This window comes from Balaenoptera borealis, assembly GCF_965194805.1.
Source record: "Balaenoptera borealis genome assembly, chromosome: 4".
Lineage (NCBI taxonomy): Eukaryota > Metazoa > Chordata > Mammalia > Artiodactyla > Balaenopteridae > Balaenoptera > Balaenoptera borealis.
The window spans coordinates 42,232,937-42,244,152 of record NC_138861.1 but is presented as its reverse complement, the minus strand read 5'-3'; the positions used below and the strand labels follow the sequence as shown (position 1 = coordinate 42,244,152).

Below are 11,216 nucleotides of genomic sequence, written 5' to 3'. Positions count from 1 at the left end.
CCAGAGATCACCACGGTGGTCCTCAAATCCCGGGGCAGGAAACTGCAGCTGACTTCATAGCTGTCCCTGGACCTGAAGCTGTGACTGACAGTAGGACACGGAGTCCACTGCAAAAACTTACATCTGCTGCAGCCCATGTATCTGCCGTACTTCTGCCAGAGGATTAGGAGCCCCTTTCCTGCCTTCCAGATCTCCCTGGAGGGCTTCTCACCTGGAAGCAAGGGAGGTTGAGATGTATGGTTTCCAGGCTCTCCCCGCCCCCGACCAAGATACGAGCAAGAATATAGATGTGACTGGGAAGCTGATGACAACAAATAATATCTAGTAGACGGGCGGGGAGGAAAGGGACGGGAGGAAAGAAAGGAAGGAGGAGGAGGAGGAAGAGAGAGGAAATAGAGGTGGTGTGTTATCACATTTAGGTGTGAAATTAAGTGCGATCTGCAGTTGTGGAATGGGAATTGGTAGTGGCATTACTGGGTGGGGGTGGGGTGGGTGGGGAGTGGAGAGCCAGGAGACGGTTGCACCAGGCTAACAGCACAGAAGAAATGTATGGACAAAACGGTGTACTGGAATCAGATCCAAAATACATGAACAGAAAGAACAACGGCCAACAGGGCGAGATAAATTCTGTGATTAAAATAGAAGTAACGAAGTGTTGAGATTCCTCCTCCCTCATTTCCATCCTATGCCTTTAAGCACCTCCGTTTTGGTAAGTAGATAAAAACTGCTCAGCAGGGAGATCAACTCGATGCTTTGTGAGGACCTAGAGGGGTGAGATAGGGAGGGTGGGAGGGAGGCTCAAGAGGGAGGGGATATGGGGATATATGTATACATATAGTTCATTCACTTTGTTATACAGCAGAAATTAACACAATACTGTAAAGCAATTATACTCCAATAAAGATGTGAAAAAAAAAACAACTGTGAAACACTATACAGATGTAAAGAACCATCGTCTTTCTTTTTTACTCCAAGGTGGCCAGCTAAGAATCACCACTGACTCATCAGAAAAGCAGGGAGAGAGGGCTCCCTCCTGAAAGCCTCCAGGGAGGTGGAGAGGCGAGGAAGGAAGGGGTCACCTGCCCACCCCCACCACCCCGTACCCCAACTTGCAGTTCCCTCCCTGGTCTCCTCTCGCTTTGCTACACAACCATCCTTGGGAATCCCTGGGCAACACCACAGGCCGGGTAGAATTGCTTTGCACCTGAACATTTATGGGCAGTAAAAGCGGTTGCTTTCTCTTCCTTTTACAGCGTGGCCAACCAAGTGCTGAGCCTGCTGATGCATGAGCAGGAAGCTTCAGGACAGGATTCCCAGGGCAGCTTGGGGCCTGGGAACTGTGTTCTGTGAAGCGTGGAGGCACTGCCTGAGAAATACTGATAGGAGACCTGAAAAAACAGCCGGAGGAAGCCCAGAATGTTCCCAAAGAAGCAGGACAAGAAGCTCTCAAACTCAAATGATGGAACTTTTCCTAACGTTATTGCTCAAGGAGACGGAGGCTTAGAGAGGGCGGCAGTGGGGAACTCAGATAAATCCCCTCTGGTGTTTCTCCACAATGCCCATATTCTCTTCTCCCCAGCGGCAGGGATTCAGTCTGATGCCCTCTTTTGAAGTCAGAGTTGCTGCTGAAGCCAAGAACGCACCAGTAATGACTATAGAACACCATTAGGAGCAGGGCTACCTCCCTGGGACTCGTGGCATCCTCAGACCCCCTGCAGCCGTCCTAACCCACCTGGCATCACTGAAGCGCCCATGCCTCCCCTTCCAGGTTTCTCCAGGCAGGGCAGCAGCTCAGCCTGCCAGGGACTCCTCAGAAATTGATCCTTCCCCGCTTCACACTCTGCTTTGCTGCTGCTGCTTCTGTTATTATTGCTGTGGGGGGGGGGGGTTGTTTTGTTTTGGCTTTGCGTCATTTTGTTTAATGAATGGTCCGTGCCGGCCTCGAGCAGCAGAGCAAGGCACCTGTCCACCCCTCCCTCTGCGCTTTTCCCCCCAATGTGAACAAGGACCACATCTGGCTTCTACCCTCTGCCCAAGGGCAAGGAGGCGCCGTCTCAGTTCTCTCGCTTTGCCTAGCCGGTAGGGTGAGGCAGGTTTACTGCTGCTAAAGAGACCCAGGTGTCGGCCGGCTTGAGGCTGCCATACAGACCATCTTTATTATTCAAGTCACTGGGGCACAGTCTCTTTTTTCTCTGACCCTTGTTCATGGCTTGTGAGCTCTGGATGGGCCTTTATTCAAAAAAGAGTGATAACAAGTGGGGCTCAGGTGTGAACTTCGGGAGGGAAAAGCAAAAGCAAACTTTTCAGACTGCTTCTGGTACAACTGAAACAGGCTGGGACTCGGGACCCTTTGCTGCCGTGCTGCAATGCTTGCACCTGGCTAAACGTCTCCTTGAGCTGCGAAATACCAAGAAACTAAAAATAACTGCGTGCATGCGCAGTTGGGGCAAATTATAAACAAAAAGATACAAAAGGACCAGAAAACTCAACTGCCACTTCTGAAGAGCCGGGAGCAAAAGCAGGGTACTGCGCATGCCCCGCGGCACTCAACACCACCAGGGGGTGGGCAAAACACCTAAGCCAGCCCTCTGGCCCGACCCCTGGGCCCGCCCCTACCCTCACCCCATATAAGGAACCAGCTCGGCCCCCCCCACCTCAGAGAGCCAGCAAGGGAACCTGTTACTTGTTCTCGCTCCTCCGGGCCCCAATAAAGCCTTGCCTGAATTTCTTGCCTGGCCTCTAGTCAATTTCTGTTGATTAAGGAGGCCAAGAACCCTGGTCGGTATCACAATCACCACATGCCTTGTGATCATTCCCCTCTGGGGAAGCTCCAACTAATACCAGACCCATCTCTTGCTCTGCTTGGTCCCCTGGGGGTATGCAGGTGCACGTGGCAGTGGGTGAAGGAGTTAGGGACTGTCTTTGGGCCATCGGGTTCTATATGAACGTCCCTGTTTCCACTGAACCTACAATCCTGACCACTCATTTAAGGCAACGAGGGTGCCTGCCCTCGACGGAGTAAGTGTCCCACCTCGAATACTGTTCTAGCGGCCAAACTGCGTTGTCCGTGTCACACGACCAATCAGGCAAACATCATGAGCAAAGCATTCTACTGGCTCTTCTCATCTTGCAGAAACAGGTACCCCATGAGCGGAGTGGGGACATTTTGCTCCCGAGACTCCCAGGTTGCTGCCCTTCTCAGCCAGGCACATGGGGGGTGATTCTAGGTCTGGCTTTTTTAGGCAACGGCATTCGTGGCATGTCTCCCAGATTTTGAAAAGGCTACAGGGTAATATACCATCTATCTAGACATTTAAAAGGCATTTTTAAAATGCCAAATGTCTGTTCACTGTCTGATCAGATGAGCTTCTGTACCTCATTTCCACTTTAACTTTGTAGGAGAAGGCTCACGTACAGAGCGTGGAAACTTGGTTATTATGCACCAAGTTTTATGGCAAGAAGATCTGGGCTGATGAAGCTGACCGATTTACAACCTGTCTCTAATTGATCTGCATTTAAGAAACTGATCACGATGTAATCCTTTCCATCAACATTTTTGTTAGTTATATATATTGTGGTATTGCTGAATCTTTCATCAGAGCTAGCTAAGCCTTTAAAAGCTTGAATTTCCACATTTGTCAATGGGAAAAGTATGTTAATTATGCTACTCAGTTTTGAGAATCTAATGAAGCAACGTACATGGAAGTACATTATAAACCATTGTGGACTTCACAAGTTAATGATATTTTTAAATGATTCTTGGATATATCGTTGGTGATTTCTCTATTAAGAGTGGAAGAGTGTATCCCCCACCTCCACCCCCCCAAAAAGGAAACTGATCATGGACAGCTAAGAGGACCGTGATTGCAATATCACGCGCTCAGAAGAGACGCTGTGGTGGGGGGGGGAGGGGTGCCCAAGCAGCAGAGCTGGGTGGCGGGAGGGGGTCGGGGGACTCGAGAGTGGGAAAGAAGCTGTCTGCCGAATGAAGCTCCTACTCTCGCGTGTGGCGCCTGAACCGTTTCCAGCGTGCCGTCTTCCATTCCTGATACCGTGCGCCCCTTCCTTGTGCTTTGTTGTGATACTCCAACATTCGGCAAAGGGTGTCCAAGTCCAAACGTTTGGTGTTATTTTATACCAGGTGAGTGTGGTGCTCTGAGCAGGCTCAGGCTGGATCTGCAAAGGTGGCCATGAGTGTGTGTCATCTGGTCATGGAGCTTTTTATTCGGCATCAGGCTGTCCGAGGAATGCTTAGTTCCTAAAGAGGAAGAGCCCTGGGGGGTTAGTAGCCCACTGTCTAAGACAACTGTGGGCTGAAAAAAAAAGGCACTTAGCATTCTCAGCAAAGACCTGAGCATCTCCATGCTTGGTATGTCGCAGGGTACCCCAATTTTAGCCTGATAACCTCGGTCATATAAAGTTTAACAGTTACTTACTAATATCCAGAGAGACAAACTACCCATTGATACATAAGTAAGAGAAATGCCTCTACATATAGAGAAGAGAAAACTGAAGTATGCAAATAGGGGAGCACAAGGAACAGGACCAGATATTTTAATCAACCATGAAGTCAATAACGGCCATTGATTGACCAACCATTTATTCCAAAATATTAACTGGGTATCTCCACGAGCCAGGCCCCAGGCCAGGTACTGGGAATATATCCATGAGTAAGAGACTGACCCAAATGTAAATGGGCTCACAGCACGTGTGGAGAATCTGAGAAGTAAATCAATGATTACAGTAAACAAAGATAAGTGCCACAATGGGAAAGTTCAGGGAGCTGTGGGGGCACAAGGAAGGGACCCCTAACTCAGCTGGTTGGGCAGAGGAAGGCAGAGAAAACTTCCCAGGCCAGGTAAAACGTTGAGTTCTGAAGGGTAGAGGCTAGCCAGCCATGGGTAGGAATGGGTGTCCATCAGGATCATGACCCTCGCGGATGCAAAAAACTAACTAACTGGAACCAGAAGGTTAAGTGTCAGATGACAAAGGTTAGCGTTACTGGAACACAGAACTCAGTAGAAGCCATCAGAAAGGCGTCCCAGAGAATGTGATATGGGCCTTAGAGTTTAAGAAAAGTTTATTCAGGTAGACAAAAGAGGGGAAGGGCTTCCATTACAGAAGCAAATTTATGGGAACAAGAAAGGACACAGGTGCTTAGGGGTCGGTACGTGGAACATTCATTCAATACATGTTTATTGAAAAGTACGCGGTTCTGAAGGGCAAATGAAGTTGTATAAGACATGCTTCCACCCTGTAGATCAGGGGTCAGCTATCTGTAAAGGGCCGCATGGTAAATATTTTAGGCTGTGTGGGCCCCGTAGAATTTGTCCGTGGACCGTGGGGTCCTGACCCTTGCTGGAGAGACTTACACTCTTAAAGGGAACACAAGATGGGTATGTAAATAATTATAATGCAAGATGAATCTCCTTGGAGTCTTGGGGAACTGAGATCAGACTGTGAGGGGCTTTGGATGCCAGACTCAGCAGTTGGATGTCATCTTGTAAGTAATGAGGCACCATTTGCAGTTTGGAGCCAGGGATTGTCTTTTGGAAAATGAATCTTGCAAGAATGTGCGGGACGGATGAAAGTGTGGAGAGCCTGGAGGCAGGGAAACTGGTAAGAACTCTAGCGGGGTCCTCAAAGCATCAAGAGAGGAACTCGGATTCGCCAGTTAGTCGGGAACGTGGGACGGGAGAGACATTCCACACTGTTCAATAACTGGATAAGAGGCCTGAAGGAAATTAAGGAATCCAAGGTAACCCCACAGTGACAAATCCAGGTGGCTAAATGATGGCTTTGAATGAACAGATATGAAAAGTCAGGAAAGGCAAGGGATTTAAAGGGACAGGTTTGTTTAGCTTTAATGCGCGTTGAGTTTGAATCAAGTGAGATGTTCACGTGAAACTGATGGTCTAAATTACCAGGAGGAGAGCTCAGAGGTGTGGCCAGGATCGCAAGAGGAGATTGTGGATCATCAATGAAGGTTCAGCAGTCATAAAGGTTAGGAGAATAGTTAACAGTGAGAGCTAACGTTATGCCAAATATTGCCTTAGACATTTTTTTTTAGATTATTTTATGTGGACCATTTTTTTCAAAGTCTTTATTGAATTTGTTACAATATTGCTTCTGTTCTTTTATGTTTTGGTTTTTTGGCCCCGAGGCATGTAGGATCCTAGCTCCCCAACCAGGGGTCAAACCCACACGCCCTGCACTGGAAGGTGAAGTCTTAACCACTGGACCCCCAGGGAGGTCCCTGCCTTAGACTTCTTACATGTGTTAGCTCCTTTAATCGCCCCAGCTACACTTGGCGGTATATATTGTTATCCTCATTTGACAGATGACAAAACTGAGGCTTAAAGACGTTAAGTGACTTGCCCAGAGTCACGCAGTTATTAAGGTGTTAAACTGTTAGTTGGTTATGTCTGCCAAGTAACGCTGTTCTCAGAGCATCAAGTGGCACCGCTTCTTGGTTGAGGGTGAGGATCCTTCTGTGGGTGCAGACGCTTTCCTCTCCACTAGGCTATCACACTCAGAGCCCTTATGCACTCTTGGGTTCCCAATGTATATGGGAAAATACCCCCGTTCTTTTCTTTTCTGAATTAACTTAAAACCCAGACAGGCACTGCTCACACACTCATCTATCCACTGCAGGTCCAACTTGCCCGAGGACGCGAGGCCTGGGGACAACTAGAGAGGTGTAATCTCCATCCCTCGATTACTGGGTTAGCATCCAGATTCTTCCCTTCTCACCTGCTCTGTCAGCAGACGGCTGCTGGGACGCCTTCCACGTGTTCCTTAATGTATTAGCTCCCAGTGATAGATGGCAAAAAAGGCCACAATTCTTCCCCTTCCTGTATCCATGCCCTTGCAGTGTGACTTTGAAACTTCTTCCATGAAGAGTAGGGTATTTCACCCCGGGGATCTGGGTTGGCCTTGTGACGTGCTTTGGCCACTAGAAAGTTATGAAAGTGATATTTTGCCAGTTCCAAGCCCAGGCTTCAAGAGGTCTTGCATACAACCACTACATCTTTAGAGACTCCTGTCTCTGCACTTTGAACATCTTGAATTAGCCTGCTGGATGATGAGAAACTACCTGGACCAGAGTCGAGTAGCCCCATAATCCCAGCCAAGTCCTAAGACAGGTGAGGGAGCCCAGCCAAGTCCTAAGACAGGTGAGGGAGCCCAGCCAACATCAGCAAAACCACGTACCAACACACAAACACACCACTGACTGGATGCCTGAGGAGCCCCCACTGAACCCAGACTAAGCTGATGATTTGCAGAATCTTGAACTAAACAAATGGTTGCTTTTCTTTTTTAAATCCCTACATTTTGGGGTCTCCTAGCAGTATCTGATACACTCCCTTTCACATAAAACTTCATGATATCTGCATTTGAACAGCCATCAGCTAACCACATTCTACTCTAGAACTTCCTGGATTTCACATATTTGAGCCTCCGAGACTGGCTTGTTCGTGGTTGCTATGAGTTAGCACCAAAACTGAGAACAGAAGGCGGAACCAGGCTAGCTGTACCTCTAACCACACAGACACTCTCCCTCTTGGATGAAAGGGCTCTAATTAAAAGGCGGGAAAGATCAGATACCTGCAGAGTTCACCGCTTAATGTATCTGAAAACCTGGCTCTTAAAGTCGCTTTGCTTCTGACTATTCATACATCAGAAGACTAATTAACTATGGCAAGTTGACCACTGAAAACCATTTTCGTAAGGATGACACAATGATGGATGGGTCCATGCTGTTACAATTTCATTGCTGAAAAAGATGTGATGAGTCGAGTTCCACTTACTTAGATGCACACACAATACAGAAGCCTCTTTAAAGCCACAGAACCCCATTGCAACGGCTGACATGTGTCACATTTCTGTATTTAAGGGCCACAGTCATGGGCCAGTGACACACTGAGTTATGCATGTTAGGCCTTCTGTGTCTGGCAGTTGGAATGAAACCCAACTCTATCTTGTGGCTTCAGAGCTTTGGACACCAAATGGGGAATTTGTGCAATAGAGAAACCCAGCCAAGAGCAATATTTTCCCATTTTCCCATTTCCAACATGGGAAATGTGTGTGTGTGTGTGTGTGTTTGTGTGTTTCCTGCCTAATGCTGCCCCACCCAGCAAAAACTGTATGTCCTGACTAGCCAGCCCTGCCTCATCCATCACTCAATGGCTTTTATGTTTTTGTTGGGATGTGTTTGGTCAGAGGTTGGTCTCAGTTGTCACTACATATTTTAGAGCAAAATTTTGAAAATGGGTCTCAAAAGGTCCTAAATCTGGGGTGGCAAATGTTTTCCTGAAGGGCTGGATAATAAATATTTTAGTCTTTGCAGGCCAAGAGGCAAAATGGCTATTACCTAGGCATTTATATAACCATGTAAAATGTGGTCATTCAAAAATGTAAAAACCATTCTTAGCTCACCAGCCATAACAAAATAGGCAACTGGCCAATTCTGGCCCACAGGCCATGGTTTGCCAACCTTTGCCTTAAATAAACAAAATTGTTAGATTTCTCACTAGTGCTATATTTCTGCAGGAAAAATTCCCTTAGCTGCAGAAAATTTCTTTTAGGTACAGAAAGTCTGATCACAAAAAATTTTTTAAATAAGTTAATAAAAAATTATTTGCGGTAATATATTATATATATTATTATATGTATAATATAATATATATTAATATACTTATTAAATCTTCTATTAATATATGATAGAGTACATGTCAATATTATATTATATAATATAGTCAATATAATATTGACATTACAAGTCAATATTATATTATATAATCTATTATATATGATATATATATTCATATATAATAGATTACATGTCAATATTATATTATACAATATATATTTTATATAATATAAATATAATATATATAATATAATATATATGTTATATTTATAATATATAAAATATAAATTATATCTAGTAATATATTGATTATTACTTCTTCCAATTATCATCACAAACCAGTTTTTTTTTTTCCCTCAAACAAAAGCTAAGGCTCCTTATTTGGTTCCCGATGTTGCCACTAACTCACAACTCACCAAAACCTCCCCGTCTCACAAATCCAGGGTGTAGGCTGGGGGTGAAGAGCTACTTGCCTAGAAATGTAGCAAACACTTTGATTTCATTATTTGAAGTATATGGAGGGGAGAGTTTTAAAGCCTCCTATTTTAGTCATCTTATGGCCTTCTACATGTCTTTTTTTTTTTTTTTTTATTGTAAACATGTAGGTTTATTATTATTTTTAACACATAGCAAGATGATTTTTTTTTAAACATCTTTATTGAAGTATAATTGCCTTACAATGGTGTGTTAGCATCTGCTTTATAACAAAGTTAATCAGTTATACATATACAATATGTTCCCATATCTCTTCCCTCTTGCATCTCCCTCCCTCCCACCCTCCCCATCCCACACCTCTAGGTGGTCACAAAGCACCGAGCTGATCTCCCTGTGCTATGCGGCTGCTTCCCACTAGCTATCTATTTTACATTTGGTAGTGTATATATGTCCATGACACTCTCTCATGTCTTTTCTACAAGACTATTGAATACTCTGTGGCACTAACATTTCTAATTTAAAATTCTAATACATTCACATGATTCAAGAATCAAATCTGCACAAAGACGTGTATTCTGAGAAATCTTGCTCCCACTCATTCCCATCCACCCTGTAGAGAATCCTGTGTATGCTTCCAGGGTCTCTTTATGTAAATACAAGTATAAATTCTTGTTTGCCTGTTTTTAATATCCAAAAGTAGTCGACTTTATACTCTATTTTGTATCTTGTGCCCACGCCCCCTTGAATATACATTCTACCTTGGAAACTTGTCCACATCAGTACGTAGAGATGTGGCATGGATTTAAGGCAATAGAAATTAAGCAGATTTATTTGGTAAACAGTTTGTTGGGATGTTTTAACTCTATGTGGGTACGAAAATGAAATCATCTTAATTTTTCCAAACTGTCTCCAACTCTGCTAAGTCAAACTCCATTTTCTTACTGGACAGTAGCTCTTTTAACAACATCTCAAGTTGATTTCGAAACTTGACAATGACCTCTGCTTATTAAAATAGTCACTTTCAGTTTTTAAGAATAATTGAAAAGCTCACAGCACAGGGACCGGATTTGAGTCCCCAGAGGCTTAGCGAGGGGCAGTCATCTGGTGGTGGGGGCTGGGAGTCTAAATTCATACTCTTTCCCTTTCCATTGGGTGTTGAGGCAAGAACAAGGAATGGGAGGCAGGGATTTCACTTTATGCTGCTGACGTGGAGGAGCTGTAGTCCTTCTCTGGGGTCAGTCATTAACTGCTTCTGACTCACTGCCTGTGGGCTCTATGTAGATAGGTGGTAGCAGCTTTGTTAGGCAGTGGGTGTCTGTGTCATTGGGAATCAAATGTTGTTACAGGTGGTAGGAAACCCAAGTAATAGTGGCTTAAGTAAGAAAAGGGTAATCAGAAGTCTAAGAGTAGATAGTCTGGGGCTGGTATAGTAGCTCCACAAAGTTGTCCGTGACTTAAGCTCTTTCTGACTTGTTCTACCATCTTGAGAGTATGACTTATCCTCATTCTCACAAAACAACTGTTGGAGCTCCAACCAACTCATCCAAGTTCCAAGAAATAAGAAATAGGAAAAGAGTAAAGAGAAGAAAGGACTTTGCCTATGACAGGAAAGCAAAACCTTCCCAGAAAACCCCAATAGGCTTCCACACACTGACTGTCTTATTTGAACAACATGAGCTGCAAGAGAAGCTAGGCAATGTAGTTTTTAGCCAGGTATATTGCTCCCTCCAGAAGTTTTGGAGTTCTGTTAGAAAGGAGAAAAGTGAGAGTAGATGATAATAGACAAACAGCAGTCTGCCATGTGGTTCTTTGCAAGAATCAGTACATTTTCCAGGGAACCACCAGCTTGTAACCTTGCAGTATTCCTCTGCTATCCACAAATATCTTGCAAATTTGTAACCCTCCAGCTCATCTCCCCTCTACTAGCCCCACCTCCAGAGCCTCCTGATGTGTTTCAGATCTACCTTCAGTACTCCCAGAGACCAGAAACCACAGAGGATGCCCTTGCTCCCCTCTCTACCTGGCCATCTCTCTCTTGCCTCTCCCTAAGCTGCAAACAATTCAGTGAAGGGGGAAGGTTCGGCCAGCCCAGTCCTTAGGTGGGAACACCGAGGACACCCCTCCTCTC

The 11,216-nt window shown here is 45.1% G+C and overlaps 1 long non-coding RNA gene across 1 annotated transcript; it reads left to right on the top strand.

Moving 5' to 3' along the window:
* The first annotated feature begins 4,010 nt into the window (after window positions 1–4,010).
* LOC309627759 lies at window positions 4,011–9,274 on the top strand. Its single transcript, XR_014243943.1, has 2 exons — window positions 4,011–7,145; window positions 7,176–9,274. It is a non-coding gene; the product is annotated as an uncharacterized lncRNA (long non-coding RNA).
* Window positions 9,275–11,216: the final 1,942 nt, after the last annotated feature.